The following is a 20434-nucleotide window of genomic DNA, read 5'->3' as shown; positions in this document are numbered from 1 at the left end:
CAGGATTCCCTTATAATACTTCTAAATAGGAAGATTATGGATGGTTTTATGGAAGGATCAGAGGCAAATAGTTAGGAATCTTTGCTTGTTATCCCATATTTAATTCCCTCAAGAATTCGTTATGGGAAGAAATAGTCTCAGAAAAGATGAGTGGTTAAATAGCTTTTCTGAGGCACATATTCCCCATCTTGAGAAAAAGACAAGATACTTCTAAGAAATCTAATAGTTATGGCAGTCTGTTATTCTTTTTTTTTAATTAAGATATTTATTTTAATTGAAGGCTAAGGCTGGATGGCATCACCAACTCAATGGACATGAGCTTGGGTAAACACCAGGAGTTGGTGATGGACAGGGAGGCCTGATGTGCTGCTATTCATGGGGTCACAAAGAGTCGGATACGGCTGAGTGACTGAACTGAACTGAACTGAATTACTTTACAATATTGTAGTGGTTTTTCCCATGTATTGACATGAATCAGCCATGGGTGTACATGGGTCCCCCATCCTGAATCCCCCCCCACCTCCCTCCCCATCCCATCCTCAAGGTTGTCCCAGTGCACTGGCTTTGAGTGCCCTGTTTCATGCATCGAACTTGGACTGGTGATCTATTTCACATATGGTAATATACATGTTTCAATGCTGTTCTCTCAAATCATACCACCATTGCCTTCTCCCACAGAGTCCCAAAGTCTGTTCTTTATATCTGTGGCTCTTTTTCTGTCTTGCATATAGGGTCATTGTTAGCATCTTTCTAAATTCCATATATATGCATTACTATACTGTATTGGTGTTTTTCTTTCTGACTCACTTCACTCTGTATCAGTTCAGTTCAGTTGCTCACTTGTGTCTGACTCTACAACCCCATGGACTGCAGCACGCCAGGCCTCGCTATCTATCACCAACTCCAGAGTTTACTCAAACTTACTCTGTATAATAGGCTCCAGTTTCATCCACCTCATTAGAACTGCTTCGAATGTGTTCTTTTTTTTTATAGCTGAGTAATATTCCATTGTGTATACTTACCACAGCTTTCTTATCCTTTCATCTGCCAGTGGGATTGCTGGGTCATATGGCAGTTCTATTTCCAGTTTTTTAAGCAGTCTCCACACTGTTTTCCATAGTGGCTGTGCTAGTTTGCATTCCCACCAACAGTGATTCTTATACCCACTTCACCCTGTTTTAGGATCTGCCACATCTCAGATTTCAGAGCACTACAGAATTTGTTGTTTTTGTTGTTGCTGGTGGTGGTAGGTTGTGTATGTGTGTGTGTGTGTGTGTGTGTGTGTGTGTGTAAGGGTGGTGGTTGTGCTGAGAAGTGGAGTGGTATATGAGACACATGAATGCTGCTTTTTGTCTTCTAACTTTGATGCTTTAGGGCTTCCCAGGTGGTGCTAGTGATAAAGAACCCACCTGCCAACGCAGGAGAAACATAAGAGACATAGATTCAGTTCCTGGGTCAAGATGATCCCCTGGAGGAGAGCATGGCAATCCACTCCAGTATTCTTGCCTGCAGAATCCCATAGACAAAGGAGCCTGGCGGGCTACAGTCCATAGGGTCACAAAGAGTCAGACATGACTGAAGCAACTTGACACACATGCAACTTTGATATTTTAGCTCACGCCTTGCACCTCAGTATCCCCAGTCACTAGATTTACTACCTGGAATACAATTCCCTAGTGCCCAAGTCTTCTTGCAATGGAATTGTTGACTTATAAATGCTTCTAAAATACCTAAATAATATATTTTTTTCAATGCCATGTCGGCCTGAATTTCTATTATTTATCCTCTGCTTTCCATGCTGGCCTGATTTTCAGATTTCATATCTTTCTTTAGATTTATAATCTAATGTGTTCAATCATGGGTTTGAAGTAACCAAATCCTAAGATTATTATGTTTTACTTCACCATTTCCCAATTTTTCCTCTCTTAACTGCACTTTGATTCCCAACTTTGACAGAGTTAATGGCTAAAGTGCACATTTTTCTAATCTTAGTATTGATTGATGCATGTATGAATGTGTTGTTAAAGGGGGGAAAACCCACTCTTCTTAATGTCCATCCTTCTTTATCTTCTTTTATTACATTATCCTAAACAAACAAACAAACAAACAAATCTGGGTTTTAGGAATGACTGGGCTGTTGGAACAACAAAGACCTTTGAATCACTTCTGCAATGTTTAGTAAACTGCCTCATTAGAAATACAAAAGTGCAAGTAAGGTAAAAGAGAAGAAAATGCACCATGCCAATATTAAAAAAAAAAAAGAAATAGGAAACCAAATATTTCACTTTTTCTGAATATATTTGTTACATATTCTAAAGGCTAAAACAGTTATCATTAGATTAGAATTTTTTCTTGATGAGGTTGCAAGCGGAGCAGTATAGAAGGATGAATGAATTCCCATTACATATCATTTTACTCTTACATTTTAAATGTAAAATATAGAGTTTACATTTAAGTTGTAAATTTAAAAGGTATCAGGCAACTTAGAGAAGTATATAGCACTTACATTGCAAGCCACTTAATATGACCATTTTGTTTATATGACCATCTGTAGTGCCTATTCAAGGTGAGGGTAAGTTTTAATTGAAGTAAAACAAAAAATGTTTTTGGAAGAAAATGAATTATATAGACAAAAATATTTTTACTCAAAATAACATCAATGGCTTCCATCTAGGAACATTATTTTTACTTGTGATTATATTCTTCGGGAAAATAAATGATAAATTTGAGAATTGTGAGCAAAATTACAAAACACAAAATGTTTTAAATAATATGTGCATTCTTTTTCTTTGGGATTTATGCACCATTTTGTCTCATTATGCCTTATTGGTGTAAACTCCTGAAGCCAAACTGCATGTATTGTCAAAAATGGCCACCAGAAATCCCTGGCCGACCAACATCCTCCTTGCGATTTCTTCATTGCCCTTATTTAACTAACAGTGACAGTAGCATTGGGGCTTCCCTTGTAGCTCAGACAGTAAAGCATCTGCCTGCAATGTGGGAGACCTGGGTTTGATCCCTGGATTGGGAAGATCCCCTGGAGAAGGAAATGGCAATCCATTCCAGTACTCTTTCCTGGAAAATTCTATGGACGGAGGAGCCTGGTAGGCTACAGTCTGTGGGATCACAAAGAGTTGGACAGGACTGAGCAACTTAATCGGTAGTCTAGGAATGCAAACATTGTTAACCACAATGTTTTCATTTAACTTATTATAAAAAGGCATATCTTTGTCATATTTAATATCTGTTGTGTTAACAATAAGAAAGAGTATTTTCTTTTAGATCAATGAGTCTTTATAATAATCTTCTATAAAAACAAAAAAGCAAAATCAATTCTGTGTTATGAGAACTTTTTTCCATTATACTCTAACTTTGAAAATTGATCAAAATTATAGCAAAGAAACCATTTTCCCAGGTTTCAGTTTATATTTTGGAAAATAAACACACATACACACATCTTTTAACTTGTTTAAAATGAGGTTGTCTTCCAATATATACTATCTGGGTTTAGGCAATTGCCCATACCAAATTTGTGAAATGTATTTTTTAATTAAAATATTTTATAAAGGTAGAAGCACCATAACATTTCAACTATCTTTTTTATGACCAAATGCAGTGAAATGTGTTTACTTTTAAAAGTACTCTTAGTTTATCAGTGCTATTGTCAAAAAGAAGGCATAGTCTCAGGCACAATACAGGTGTTGACATTTTTGAATTTCATTTTCTCTAAATAGGCTTCTTTTTGAATAAGATTGCATTCAAAGTCTGTCTTTCAAAACAGTTCTATTTCTCTTTGAAGTGAGAGTTTTCTGTTTCTATGTTTGCATTTTTAAAAGTATTTAGAATAAAAAGATGTCACCCCAAATCAGTGACGCAACACTTATGAACTTGGAAATTTAAAGGCAACCATGGTACTCTATAATTAATATACTTCAAGCTTTCCTTCAAATACTCTTCAGAGTGGCATTTTGATAAACAAATCCTTTGAAATCTCACAGCCAAGAGTAAAAGTAGAATAATTCTTTGGATCTTGTGAACAGAATTGTAGAAAAGGAAAGATACTTTTATCAAATCACTTTTCTGAAAATAACTTATCAGATAGGCCTGATATTTTCTTCATAAGGATAAAAGGCATGAGATTCCTGGTATCCATTCAGTTTTAAAGCTTTAGCACCATGCTTATACTTGTTTCTCTGGTCAAATATTTTCAAAATGGTACTAGCAAACAATTCTGCTTTTGTTTTTTTTGTTTGTGTTTTTTGGTGAGTCTTCCTGAAAAATCTGTTTTTACATATATATGTTTCAAGAGAAAATTAAGGACGTTTTTAAGGGCTTTGCAGGGAAATAGAGATAAAAATTAGTACAGATGACCAGTCTGTCAACATTACCACAATTCTTTTGATGTTTTCTTAATTTTAGCCAAGGAAAGAGTTTAGATAGAGTTATGTCATCCCCAAACATGCCACTATAGCATGTTGATTATTTTGAATTAACAGTAGATGCAAGAATGACACTGATGCTCCTTTAGATTCCTGAAAGCAAGAGATGAAATTCCTATATGAGATATACTGTCTATGCATGCATGCTCAGTTGCTAAGCCCTGCCCAATCCTGCAACCCTATGAGCTGTGGCCCTCCAGGCTCCTCTGTCCATAAGATTTTCCAGGACAGAATACTAGAATGGGTTCTCCAGGGGATCTTCCTGATCCAGGGATCGAACCTAGTCTCCTACAATGACAGGTGGGTTCTTTACCACTGAGCCACCTGGGAAACCCATCTTCTCTATACTAGAAAGAAAGAAATGTTCTTCTCACAGATGAGAAGTGGAGACTGAGAGAATTCTATACACACAGACTTTAAATAAATCTTATCTTCCTTCAGCCTCCTCACATTGTTTAACTACTCTTCCATACTTGCCTCTCTTCAATCTGCTTCAAAATCATATAGGCCTGACATTTCTTGGGGTCTTCGTTCATTGTAAGGAGCCCTGTATCATATAAACAATATAAATGTACATGATTTTCTACTGTTGACCTGTCTTATGTCAGTTTAATATGCAGGCTCAGTTGAAAAACCCTAAGAGAGTAAGGGTAAAAATTTGCATCCCCGATACCCATATAGCATTGCCCTGGTGGCTCAGAGGTTAAAGCGTCTGCCTGCAATGCGGAAGACTTGGGTTCGATCCCTGGTTCCAGAAGATCCCTTGGAGAAGGAAATGGCAACCCATTCCAGTATTCTTGTCTGGAGAATCCCATGGATGGAGGAGCCTGGTGGGCTACAGTCCACGGGGTTTTAAAGAGTTGGACACGACTGAGCTTTACTATACTCATATAAGGTGGTACTAGTGGTAAAGAACAGGCCTGCCAATGCAGGAGACATAAGAGACTTGGTTCAGTCCCTGGGTCAGGAAGATCCCCTGCAGGAGGGCATGGCAACCCACTCCAATGTTCTTGCCTGGAGTATCCCCATGGACAGAGAAGTCTAGCAGGGTGCAGTCCATGGGGTCACAAAGAGTCAGACACGACTGAGCACGCACATGAAAGTGAAAGTGAAAGTCGCTCAGTCATGTCTGGCTCTTTGTGACCCCATGGTCTATACAGTCCATGGAATTCTCCAGAGGATCTTCCCAACCCAGGGATCGAACCCAGGTCTCCCACATTGCAGGCAGATTCTTTACTAGCTGAGCCACAAGGGAAGCCCCAGAATATTGGAGTGGGTAGTCTATCCCTTCTCCAGGGGATCTTCCCAACCCAGGAATCCAACTGCAGTTTCCTGCATTGCAGGCAGATTCTTTACCAACTGAGCTATCAGGGAAGCCCACCCATACATATACCCATACAAGAATGTGAACAAAAGACTAATAGTTATTAATTAAATAATAACCCTTTGTCAAGGGGGAAAATATCTGGGAAAAATAAATAGGCTCTATTTTATTTTTATTTCATTGTTCGACTTGATAGACATGAGTTTGAGCGAGTTTCAAGAGCTGTGATGGACAGGGAAGCATGGAGTACTGCAGTTCATGGAGTTGCAAAGAATCAGACATGACTGAGCAACTGAACTGAACAGATTCTATTTTTATTTAGTTTTCCAGCCTGGTGGCACTTTTATATCTTTGTCAGTAAACAAGCCAGGGCTCCTGAAAGTGGCTTTTTCTGGTCCTATAAAGCAAATCTATGTAACTGCTCATCTGTTCTAACAAAACTGGTACTTGAAAAGTTCAGTTTCATCTTGAATGGGTAGTATTTGTTTTATTGTTTTTCCTTTTCTACTAGCTCTTTGTGCAGCAATGTAACCATTTACTTTTTCTTTGAGTTCAGAAAATATGATAGCTTCCTCTCAGATGTCTTAACAAGTAGAATGCTTGTGAAATGCTTGGAAAGTTGTGAAAGTTACTTCCTGTCTAGGACACATAATGATCAGCATCTTTCTGCTTTGAGAAAGTAAAATAGTTATTCAAGATTTCAGTAAGAAAAATCCTCTTAGACTGTAGTATTATCATCTGAAGTAAGAGTCAGCAAACTGTGGACCATGCATCAAATTTTCCCTACTTCAGTTCTTGTAAATAAAGTTTTATTGGAACACAGTGAAAACTCAATTTTTTATATATTCTCTATTGTTGCTTTCACACTATAACTATTGTTACAGTTGTTGAATAGCTGAATAGACAAATAGTGTTGAAGAGTTGCTATAGACAATAGAGTCTATTTGCAACATTTATTAATTGGCCCTTTACAGGAAAAAAAAATGCTGACTGCTCACTTAAGCATCATTATCTTGAATTCTGTTGGGATTATTCATGTGTCAATATCTACATTGAGAACTATCCATTTTATAAAAGATAAGCCCATATTTACTGTTTATACTAGAATGGGTTGCCATTTCCTTCTCCAGTTTACTATAAATAGATATGCATTAATTCCCTTTTCTTAACCCCACATCTTCCCTTTTAAAAACTGAGATTTTATGAAAATCTACTGGGAATTCCCTGGTGGTCCAGTGGTTAGGACTCAGGCACTTTCACTGCTGGGGCCTGGGTTCAATCCCTGATCAGGAAACTAAGATCCAGGAAGCTGCATGACAGGACCAAAAAAAAAAAAAAAAAAAGAAACTCTATCATCTCTATTCCTACACTTGTGCTGTGAAACATCTCAGTTTCATTAACTCACTCATTCATTCATTCATCCATTCATGTTTCGTTAGTAATTACTATGTCAGCCACTGTGCTAGATGCTTGTGTAATTGTGGTGAAAACCTCAGGGACTGTTATTTCTGAGTACTTAAACTCTAAGTTCTATGTGCTCCTTCTCATGGCCAATCTGTCCTGTAGCTTCTTCCAATAATTTCCCTCCTTACCCACTGTGGGTCAGACTGGCCTCCAAAGACAATACAGTATTAGTTTTTCCACCTGGATTATCTCTCTTTCCATTGCCAGCTGTCAAAATCTTACCAGTGAGCTTCATTTTAAGATGAAAGCCTGAGCTTATTTCCCAGTTTTTTCTTTCAACCACTAAATTTCAACGTGAGATGTAATTGAAATAAAAAATAGTAAAGCTATGATTATCCTAAAACAACAACAATAATAATAAAAACAATAATGGTGAACTAGACTTTGTGAGAAAAGCTTGGAAGAATGAGAAGGCCAACAGATGATCAGCTTAAAGAAAAAAAAAAAAAAGACATAACCCAAAAATATAAGAGGGACTCTTCTACTATGAAACATGGGAGTAAACACCAAGAGTTAGCCATACTTGTATAAAGTTAATACCTATAGTAAGGAGAAGTATAAGGGCAACCAACAGCAAGGATACTTGGAGTACCACAGAGTGGAAAATCAGTCAATTTGGCTGCTGCAAGTTATATCCCACCTGACATTTGGGGTAGCTGGTAGCTGTGTCAGTGTATACTTTGAAGCAAGAACTTGGGTTTGAGAGGGGAGGAGTTTCTCCAGATGGTTGTGACTCCCAGGAAGAAGCCAGAAGCATTAATGGTCAGATTAGAAGCTGAGGTAATTTCTGTTATCATAGATTGTTGTGGACCTTGCCACTCCCCAACTTTTACCCTAGCTTGAAACCAAAGACTAAACAGTGTGTCTTGGCTCTTTCAGACATGTGAGAACCCATACAATTTCTCAACTACAGAACTTTCCTGAAAAAATTATTAGAGATGTATTTTCTAAATGTGGTATTTTCACCACATGATATATGAGATAACTTTTTTTTTTGGTAGTATACCAAAAATTTTTTTAAATTAATAGTTATATGTAAACTGGCACAGTAACCTATGATTTAATGATATAATTACTTAGAGTGAGTATAACTTGAGTTAAAAGTAAATTAATTTAAATAAGCTATTAATAAAATATAATTATAGTTGTGTGCAGATATCAAAACTATGAGAGTGATGAACAATTGACAAGTTTGAGAAATACTGTACTACAATATGCATTACCAAGTCAAGTAGAAGAAGCAATGATGGATAAAAAACCAAAGGGTAGCAGATTATGCTACCCCAGCATACGCCAATTTTGCATAAGGATTATATTGAATTGAAAGTAATTGAGAAGAAACACAATTACTTTGCAAGAAAAGTTTTCTCCCCTCACTTGCCCCAAAATAAGACATAAATTTACAAAGGTATTCCTCTTCCCCTCTCTACCTGAAGGATAAAAGTTTACCAGAGAAAACTTAGTTTTACCAGAGAAAATTTTAGACCGTTAACAGCCTAGATAATGCACCAGAGGAATCTACATAGCAAACTTTGCTAACTAGCCTTTACGTCTGCCCATGGAGCTTACTCCTTGGAAGGAAAGTTATGACCAACCTAGAGAGCACATTCAAAAGCAGAGACATTACTTTGCCAACAAAGGTCCGTCTAGTCAAAGCTACGGTTTTTCCAGTAGTCATGTATGGATATGAGCGTTGGACTGTGAAGAAGGCTGAGCGCCGAAGAATTGATGCTTTTGAATTGTGGTGTTGGAGAAGACTCTTAAGAGTCCCTTGGGCTGCAAAGAGAACCAGTCCATTCTAAAGGAGATCAGTCCTGGGTGTTCTTTGGAAGGAATGATGCTAAAGCTGAAACTCCAGTACTTTGGCCACCTCATGCGAAGAGTTGACTCATTGGAAAAGACTCTGATGCTGGGAGGGATTGGGGGCAGGAGGAGAAGGGGACGACAGAGGATGAGATGGCTGGATGACATCGCCGACTCGATGGACGTGAGTCTGAGTGAACTCCGGGAGATGGTGATGGACAGGGAGACCTGGCATGCTGCAATTCATGGGATCGCAAAAAGTTGGACACGACTGAGCGTCTGGACTGAACTGAACTGATGGAGGTTTAAAGCTGCTTTCCTTTTCTCTGTCATTTCTCCACAAATCTATCGTTCTGTATTTAAAATGCTATGTAAATTGGAATTCTAAACAAATTTGAGTGTTTATTTCTCCCTGGGTATCTCCTATGTATGCATGAGGTGTACATTAATAAACTTCTGGTTTTTTTTGTTGTTGTTGTTAATCTGTCTTCTGTTACAGAGGTCTCAGCCAAGAACTCAAAAGGGTAGAGGAAAAACAATTTTCCTCCCATACAGGAACTAATGAAAATTGTTAAAGCTGATAGTTGTTGATGGTAAGAAAAAATGAGAAATTCAAAACTGAAACTGAATCCCACATTTTAAAAGGGGAAGAAAGAGAGGCAAGGCAGGAAGAAAAGAGGTATGTAAATACGTAATGCATTCCTTGATTTAGGTTGAGGGAAAGACAATAAATACCACTGAATACTTCTGAAATCTAGGTTTAAATGTCTGTATGTTGAACTCAAGTTCCTGTGCCCCAGGCACAGTGAGGCCAAACAAACCTAACATTGGAATTTGGAGCAAAGGAAGGCTTAATGTGGGGCCAAGCAAACAGAATGAGGGGATCATGCTCAAAAAAACCCAAACTCCCCAATGAATTTCGGGAAAGAAGTTTTTACATACCAAATTTAGAGGAGGCCTGCATGATGCTTAAGCCTCTTCTGATTGGTTGGTTGTCAGGTAACAGGGAGGTGTTCTAGGAATCTCAATCATCAGCCTCCTGTTTCCATCCAGTTTGGTCCAACCAGTCCCATGTGCTTTGGTCAGTCTGAAGCTATCATCCTCCACCTGGATGGGGGCCTTATACTTCCTGTAGAAGAACTTAGAGAGAAGTTTCAAATTTTTATGCACAGAGGAGGAAACAGGACCAGGGCCCATGAAACTATTGTTTTCTTCTGCATTTTCTCACTCTCCTAATTAGTAACTTTTTGAATCTGCCCTTTGGAACTCAAGGAAGTTCTAGGAGGCTTAAACTTTATTCCTACAAACCAGAAACAGGAACGTGGAAAGGTTTTTGTACTTGAAAGGGCCTCACAGGGTTCTGCTTGGTTTTAATCTGCTTGGTTTTCTTTGATACTCCTCAATCTTGGGAGGAATAGATGTTGGACAAAAAAGGGAATAACATTTTGGTTAGAAAGATTAATCATAAACTTAGCAGAGAAACTTGGACATAGAGGAACTCAGTTTCAGAATTACAACTTAAGGATAACCACCAGCAGAGTGGGCTTCCCAGGTGAGCTAGTGGTAAAGAATCTGCCTGCCAATGCAGGAGATGTGGGTTCAATCCCTTGGTTGGGAAGACCCTTTGGAGGAGGGCATGGAAATCCACTCCAGTATTCTTGCCTGGAGAATCCCATGGACAGAGGTGTCTGTTGGGTTACATCCAACTGGTTGCAAAGAGTCAGACATAACTGAAGTGACCTAGCACGCATACACTAGCAGAATACACATGTAGAGAGAGATGCACATAAACCTAAATACAACATATACTCAAACACATATTTAAAAAGAAAGAAAAAAGAACATTAATTAAAAAAAATCTAAGTGCATAGATAATAGGAAAGACACAATTATACATTGGGAATAAAACCAAATACATATAGGAGTAATGTAAAGAAGTTATACTCTCTCAGGTTGGCTAAAAATGTCCAAGTGTAATTTATATGAGACAAAAGAAGTTTGAGAATAAGAGATGAAAAATATACTAGGAAAATATTAATAAAGAAATGCAGGTGTGACATTATTAATATCCAAAAAACAGAATTCAAAGAAAAATATCAAAAGGGCACAGAAAGAATATTTCATAACTGAAAGAATAATCCATCAAAATATATGTCATGAACTTTTATTACCTAATTATGGAGTTTCAAAATATATCAACAAAAACTGATAGAATTTCAAGGAGAAATGAGCAATCAGTATGAGAATATAATATATTTCACCAAGTTTCTAGACCAAATACATTAAAAAAGTGAAAAAGAATATAGTGTTTGAATTTAACGGTTAAATATTTAATTTAATAAAGATATATTATAAATACACACACACAGCTCTGCTGTTTTAGGAGAAGAGGGGATGAGAGGATGGTCATGTATCAGGTCTTGGATGAGTTCCTGGGACAAGTGGCTAAGAGAGGGTCCTTGACTTCCTGCAAGAAGAATTCAAGAATGAGCCATAGTAAAGTGAAAGCAGGTTTATTTAGAGAAATATACATTCCATAGGCAGAGTTTGGTCCATCTCAGAAGGCAAGAGTGGCCCTGATGTGGTTAGTTTTTATAGGCTAAGTAGTTTCATAGGCTAATAAATATGAGGCTTATTCCAACTATTTGGGGGAATGGGTGGGGATTTCCAGAAATTGGCCCACAGCTCATTTTTAGCCTTTATTGTCAGCCTCAGAACTGTCATGGTGCCTGTTAGTGTATTATCTAGCTTGCTGATGTATTAAAATAAACATATATATAATCTGGGACTGTGGTTCATTAAAGGAGACAGGAGCTGGAAAAATTAAAAAAATAAAATAAAATAAAATAAACATATAGTGAGACTCAAGGTGTATGGGAAATCGAATCTTCTGCCACCTGGGACCCAGTTGGTACTAACTAGTTTTTGTTGCATTTCAATGCCTATATTATTCTTTTAAAGCTTGTGCCCTGCCCACTTCCTTCCTGTCTCAGTACGTGTAAAACAAAAACAAAAACACAGACTATTTTCAAGCACACGTGAAATATTCTCAAAAACAAATGATATGCTAAGCCTGTAGAAGAAAAAAATTTCAAGAAATCAAAAAATTAAAATCTTCTTGCCACTTTACCCTTCCTGTCCATCACACAATAAAATCAGAAAGAAATAACCAAAATGTGGCAAGACAAACTCCTATACACTGGCAAATTTAAAAGCACACTTTGGAATATATCTTGGGTTAAAAAGGAAAGAGAAATTAAAAATAAAATTTATTTAAAATTGAATGCCACATATCAAACTAGTAGAATGTGATGAAAAGGAAATTTAGGCATATGTATACATAGCCCTAATAAAATGAATTTAGTACAGAATAAACAAACTCATGAAACTGATGGAAGAACCACAAAATAAATTCCACTCAATTGAAGAAATAAATTGATAAAAATAAGTGCAGAAATAATAGAAAATAAAACAAGATAGAAACTTGATCAATAAAAACTAATACATTATAAGGACCAAAAGAATTAGACAAACTGTTTTTACATATAATTAAGGAAAAAAGGAAGCGAAATTCAAATAAACAGCTTAAAGAGTAGAAAGTGGACATAGATAAAGAAGAAATTAAAACTATTTATTACCTAGGCTATGGAAATGCTATCGTCTTCCCAGTGGTCACATATGGTTGTGAGAGCTGGACTGTAAAGACACAGCAGCAAAGAATTGATGCCTTCAAACTGTGGTGCTGAAGACTGCTGAGAGACTCTTGGACAGCGAGGAGATCAAACCAGTCAATATTAAGGGAAATCAACCCTGAATACTTCTTTGAAGGACTGATGCTGAAGCTGAAACTCCAGTATTTTGGTAATCTGATGAGAACAGCTGACTCACTGGAAAAGTGCCTGATGCTGGGAAAGGTTGAGGGCAGAAAGAGAAGAGGGCATCAGAAGATGAGATGACTGGAAGGCATTACCAATGCAATGGACATGAACTTGGGCAAACTTTGGGAGATGGTGAGGGACAGAGAGGCCTGGCGTGCTGCAGTCCATGGGGTCACAAAGATTTGGACACGACTGGGTGACTGAACAGCAACAATGTAAATATTAGATTATATTTTACACTGATATCATACAATCACCAAGATATTTGTTAAATAAAATAAATACATGCAAAATGTGATCCCATTCAGATTAAAACACAAAACGAAGAAATACTGTGCATGTAATTGTGTTAAAAAATATCTGGAAGGACACATTTCTCAACTGATAATTAAACTTACTACTGGGCAACAGGACTGGGCAAATTGTGTTTTAGTCTTACTTGTAATATTAAATATTTTAGTTATTTTACCAAGGGAACATTTATTTATTACTTGTTTAATTAAACATTAGCCTAAAAAATAATAATCACAACAAAACAATAATGTTGACCAATTAACTTGTTATTATAATTGGATTATACAGATAATGAACACAGTTTAAGGAAACAATGAAGCTAGAGGGAGAGGTTGGAGTCAAATAAAGGGTCTTGTGAAATATCATTGATTTTTGCCACAAGGGTGAAATGGGAACAGTTGAAGAATATTAAGAAATATTTGTATTTGAGAAAGTTAATCAGATGTTAGAGAAAATGTTTGCACTTGGATGCATTTGTAGTAAAGAAGTTATTTCATTATTTTGAAATTCCACTACATGGCTTAGCCAAATGGTTTTTTGTGATTTAACATTTAAGAAAGTTTGACAAATCAAATTTGAATTGTGGTGTTCTGACTTCATGTAAGTGAGAGAATTCACAGTATAATTCTCCTTAATTCCTAACATATTTTCATAGAGGTTAGAAGGATTTTGTGTTTCTTAGAGAAAAATATTTAAAGTGCAAAAACGATCAGTTATTAATGACAATCACTGCTGAATATTGTGGTCAATGAAACTGAGTAGATCTACAGGTCTCCTGGGCAAGGAAGACTTTCTGTGTCCCCATTTCTTATTTATAGGGAACAGACTCCAGCCTCTATTATCTTCATTGAGTTCCAAAGGGCAGATTCAAACAGTTGCTAATCGAGGGAAGAGCAGCCAAGAAACCACCTGAGGTAGGATTAAAGGAATCAGAGAAGCTTATCAAGAAGATTGTCGTCCAACTGTTTACAACCCCAAAGACTGTAGCGTGCCAGGCTTCCCTGTCTTTCACTATCTCCCAGAGTTTGCTCAAACTCATGCCATCCAACCATTTTGTCATCTGTCTTCCCCTTCTCCTCATGCTCTTAATCTTTCCCAGCATCGGGTCTTTTCCAATGAGTCAGCTCTTCTCATCAGGTGCCCAAAGTATTGGAGCTTCAGCTTCATCATCAGTTCTTCCAATGAATATTTAGGGTTGATTTCCTTTAGGATTGACTGATAATTTGATCTTGCTGTCCAAGGGACTCTCAAGAATCTCTTCCAGCACCACAGTACAAAAGCATCAATACTTCCACACTCAGCCTTCTTTATGGTCCGACTCTTACATTGATAAATGACTACCAGAAAAACCATAGCTTTGACTTTGCTGGCAAAACAATGTCTCTGCTTATTAATATGCTCTCTAGGTTTATCATAGCTTTTCTTCCAAAGAGCAAGTGTCTTTTAATTTCATGGCTATGGTTAGGATCTGCAGTGATTTTGAGACCCCCAAATAAAGTCTGTCACTGTTGCCATTGTTTCTCAATCTATTTGCCATGAAGTGATAGGACCAGATGCCATGATCTTAGTTTTCTGAATGTTAAGTTTTAAGCCAGCTTTTTCACTCTCCTCTTTCATCTTCATCAAGAGGCTCTTTAGTTCCTCTTTACTTTCTGCCAGAAGGGTGGTATCATCTGCATATCTGAGGTTATTGATATTTCTCCTGGCAATCTTGATTTCAGCTTGTGATTCATCCAGCCCAGGATTTCACATGATGTACTCTGCATATAAGTTAAATAAGCAGGGTGACAACATACAACCTTGACACACTCCTTTCACAATTTGGAACCAGTTCATTGTTCCACACCCTGTTCTAACTGTTGCTTCTTGACCTGCATTCAGGTTTCTCAGGAGGCAGGTAAGGTGGTCAAGAAGATAACCTGTGACCAAATTAGAGAGGTGCAGGCCTTTCACACACACTAATCTTACCAGCACCCCAACTTTGAACCATAAAACTGCTCACCAAATTCTCCTGGGTAGGAGCACATTTTTTTTGGGGGGGTGGCAGAAGCCTGCCTTGTCCCCATTTGCCCGAGAAAGCTATAAAGTCTTTTTCTACTTCACCCAAAATTCTGTCTCCCACATTTGATTCAGCACAGAGGTCAGGATTTCAGCATCATGATTTTTCCAGGCATTCAACATTGCAGTTTAGAATTGTAGTGCTTATTAACAGAAAATGAAGATACAAAATACTTTAGATTCCTCACTCTGGAATCTAAATACATCATTTCACACTATATGAAAAAAAATCTTCAAAATGTTTCAGAAATGGTAATTGTTCTCTGTGCTATTTGCTTAGTTCATTATTAACCATTTGAAGTAATGGGTGCATAGGTTGAAATTATTGCCTATGCTGTAGTTTCCCATGGACAATTTAGAGTTCAAACAGGTCTGAAGGACCCATGAGTCCTTGATGCATTACTATAGTGATTTTTATATTTTAAAGCATTCTGAATGAAAGAATTTACCCATCAGTATAAACTGCTATGACAAGAAAAGTCCTCTTACTGGTGAATTGTTAATATTCCTCAAAAATAATATGACAAGGAACTTTTCACTGTTAGGCGGTCTGTCATCTACAAGGCTCTCACATCAAACATTTTTGGACCTATGCTACAGTAATGGCAATTTTAAAAATGAATTATTTTACTAAATCATGTAACCTTGATATTTTCGTGTTAACTTTCTTTCCTTTTTAGTCATAGTCATGTTGTTTGTTCAAAATTTAAAACAATCCACACAAGTACTGAGAGCTGAGGAGGAACATACACCCTGAGGCCCTGGCATCTTCCTTTGAGATCTTCTAAGTATGTTCTAGATAGTTCCAGGATTCATTTCATACTACTAAAATGTAGGAAATCATTATTGCCAAGCCCTTCTATTCCCTTTTTTGCCAAGCTTTATTGAGATGTACTTGACTCACAACATCAGTAAATTTTAGAGGTACAAGGTGATGATTTGATACACATTATATATTGTGAAGTTATTACCCCATTAGGGTTAATTAATGCTTCTACCACCTCCCTCTTTTTAAGATTCCACAGATAAGTAAGCTCATACAGTACCTGTTTTTCTCTGTCTGACTTATTTCTCTTCTACTATATTTTGAGAGATTTTGTTAACACTTATGACCAAACAATTGCCTTATACTAGTAAAGTTATCAAAATACTTTATAGAAAAGTCAGAATGCTATTTTCCATATTCTTTTGGAAACATCTCCACATCACTGAAATTCTTTCAACTATTCACCTACTGAATACAGTTGTCTCTCTTGTATTGAAATAATTTGTGAGGAAGAGAAAACTAACAAAAAACAAATAGACAAATATATCCCCTCTCAAAAATAAAAGGAATAAATACAATAACCCTTTTCTTCTGATCCCTTCATATCTTTGTCTGAACCCTGGCTTGTAAACTATGCAGAAGGTGAATTGTTAGATGATGTTGAACTTGTAACTTGATTCTCTAACAAATTCTGAGAAGCTTTCCTGGAAAGGGCCAAGAAGGAGTAGTTACTTTGCTCTATAGAGAAATTCCTCTTTAGACTTACAGCAAACAAATGACAGAAAATAAACTAAGCACTCAAAAGTTTATGAAAATTTGGGATACTTAAGAGTAAATAAGTTATGTGCAAGCCTTTGTTCACGCTGGATTGTCTCTTTCCCACTAGAATTACTACCCAAACAGAAGACTAAGACATTTAAGAAATATCCCTTCCTCATTGGGCACCCTGAGTTTTATATTCGTTCTCCCAGTTTATGTTGCAATTAAATTAGGGACCATATAACTCTACAAATAATTGCACCAGTTTTTCCTTTTTCATTAAAACTAACTCTTTCTCTACAGGTATAGGTAGAGTATTTATATATATAAATGTATGTACCTTGATTTTTAATTCAGAAACAAGCTCATCAATAATGCATGCATTCTTTGGTCTATTGGTAGTTTGCCAATCAAAAGTATGTGCCTCCACATAGGCCACAGAGGAAGAGTTAAGTGGAGAAACAAAACAATTAGCCCCAAATAAGTGACATCAAAGTAAGGCAGAGTGGGTCACCTGCTTTTTAGTACTTATAATAAGTATTTTTAACTACACTTATTAACTTATGCTATAAATAATTATGATGACTTTAAATTAAAAAAAAATGTTAGTTTCTACAGAAAAAGATCATTATTGTAGTATGACTGTCCAGAATTTTGTTTGTTTTGAACCTATGTAGCAATGAATTTTATCAAAAATGCCATTTGATGAAATAATTTTAATAGCAGTACCTGTCTTTTTATAATGCTATTTAGGTGAGTCTGGGGCTTCCCATGTAGTGCTAGTGGCAAAGAACCTACCTGCCAATTCAGAAGATGCAAAAGACGTGGGTTCAATCCCTGGGTCAGGAAGACCCCCTGGAGAAGGACATGGCAACCCACTCCAGTATTCTTTCCTGGAGAATACCATGGACAGAGGAGCCTGGTGGGTTACAAGTCCATAGGGTTACAAAGAGTCAGACACAACTGAAGCTACTTAGCATGCACGCAGGTAAGTTTGGGGCTTCCCAGGTGGTTCAGTGGTAAAGAATCCACTTGCCAATGCAGGAGATGTAAGAGACCAGGGTTTGATCACTGGGTTAGGAAGATCCCGGGAGTAGGAAATGGCAATCCACTCCACTATTCTTGCCTGGAAAATCCCATGGACAGAGAAACCTGGTGGGCTAGAGTCCATGGGGCCACAAATAACTGGACATGGTAAGTTTGAACTGAAGTTTGAACCAATTGGTTTATGCTTAAGAAAAACTGGAAACAGTCATAAACATTATTGACGATTTTTTTTTAAGAAAAGAGAGGAGAAAGAAGAGGAGAACAAGGTCTACAAGTGCCCAAGGCACTGATCAGGAGTATAGACCAGGGATGGAATAAGTACCCAGCTTGGGGGTGAGGGCCCAGGGTTGAAAGCTTCTTCCCCTTATCTTCCCTCTGTACTGCTCTGTTCCTCATTAATTATTCCTGTCTTGTTGGGCAAGAATGAAAATAGACTAGAGGACTAAAAAGAGGCTGGTGGCCAGCTGTGATATCAGCCCAGATGTGGTTTTCCTGATCCTGAATATGGAAAACCCTCTTGCTCACTTTGTCTTGGCTGACCAGGAAAAGAAAGAGACAGGGAATTACTCACCTTGAACCCATTCTCCCTTGTCTGGGCACTGAACTTTGGACAGGTGAAAGAGGTGGTGTTTGTATTAGGGGACCAGGAAGGGTGAATCTGTAGGAATGTGGGAAGTACAGGAAATGGCTTGGCTCAGACGCCATTGCCTCCCACATATCTGCCACTCCTCCCACAACCACCCCAAGCATCACTCCCAGGCATTGTTCTCTCCCCAGACAGTTGACTTTTGTTTGCCTCTTGAAAGCTAGGCTAATATACATAGGAAAAAAATACTAGAAGAATGTTTTAAGTATTAAATGCTAATTTTAACCTGTGAGGGGCCAGTGCAATTTAGGAATAAAGTATGATTACAGTAGTTATTATAGTGCTGTGTTGTTATGTGCTGTGCTATGCTGAATCACTCAGTCATAGTAGGCCTTAAGTCAAATGACAACTTCCTTGTCAAAACAATTTGGACAAAAATAAACAAATTAAAAAAAAAAAAAAGCTCTTTTAACAGAAAGACCCTCATAGTTAGATATGATAAAATAATCAAGGGGTATGGAGCACAGTGTAAAGAAATTTGGATTTGAATGCCACTTACACACATCATGAATTAACTATATGACCTTGTATATTTTATCTAAGTACTCTGGATCTCAGTTTCCTCATCTAAAAAATGGGGAAAATGATTTTATACTCTGCAAAATATGTAAAATCATTTCTCCATTTTTTAGATGAGGAAACTGAGATTCAGAGTACTTAGATAAAATATATGTACTAACTAGTACATATATAATGTACATATATATGTACTAAGTAGTACATGTTTAAAATACCCAAGATATTGAAACAACCTAAGTGCCTATCAATGGATGAATAAAGAAACATGATATATATATATATATATGTATGTATGTATATATTATATATATAACTTATTTATAAATAAATGTATATATATATATATAATATTACTAAGCCATAAAAAGGGACATCTTGCCATTTGCAGTAACATGGATGAACATATGAACATGAATGACATTATACCTGGTGAAATAAGACAGATAGAGAATAATAAATATATGGTTTCATTTGTGGAGTCAAAAAATATTTTGAACCCATAGAACCAGAGAATAAAATGATGGTTGCTAGGGGATTGGAAAAGAGGGAAGATTTTAGCACAGGGTACAAAGTTTACAGGGTACAAATTTTCATCTGTAAAATGAATAAGTTCTGGAGATTTCATGTACAACATGATGACTATAGTTAATAAGACTATATTGTATACTTGCAATTTAATAAGAGAGTAGATCTTAAGTATTTGTACCCCATACATGTGTACACACAACAGTAATTTTGTGAGGTGAGGATGTAATAATTAACTTGATTGTGGTAACCATTTCATAACATATACATATATTAAATTGTCACAGACTACCCTTTAAATAGGAAAGCTACCCCACTCCCGAGGCCAGGGGCACTGGCTGAGAGGAGCTACCCCAGTACAAATTCAAGGGCGGTGGCCGAGAGGAGCTACCCTGCATCCAAGGTTAGGGGCAGCAGACAGGAGGAGCTACCCCACTTCCAAGGAGCAGTGGCTGTGCGGGCGCAGGAGGGCCTAGAGGAGCTATTCCACATTGAAGGTCAGGAGAGGTGGTGGTGAGGAGATACCCCTCATCCAAGGTAAGGAGCAGCAGCTGCACTTTGCTGGAGCAGCCGTGAAGAGATACCCCAAGCCCAAGGTAAGAGAAACCCAAGTAAGACCATAGGTGTTGCAAGAGGGCATCAGAGGGCAGACACACTGAAACCATACTCCCAGAAAACTAGTCAATCTAGGACCTCAGCCTTGTCTAACTCAATGAAACTAAGCCATGCCCGTGAGGCCACCCAAGATGGGGGGGGGGTCATAGTGGAGAGGTCTGACAGAAGGTGGTCCACTGGAGAAGGGAATGGCAAGCCACTTCAGTATTCTTGCCTTGAGAACCCCATGAACAGTAAGAAAAGGCAAAATGATAGGATACTGAAAGAGGAACTCCCCAGGTCAGTAGGTGCCCAATA

The sequence above is a fragment of the Ovis aries genome, chromosome X, assembly GCF_016772045.2.
Source record: "Ovis aries strain OAR_USU_Benz2616 breed Rambouillet chromosome X, ARS-UI_Ramb_v3.0, whole genome shotgun sequence".
NCBI lineage: Eukaryota > Metazoa > Chordata > Mammalia > Artiodactyla > Bovidae > Ovis > Ovis aries.
The sequence above is the reverse complement of the archived record's forward strand: the minus strand, read 5'-3'. Positions refer to the sequence as shown.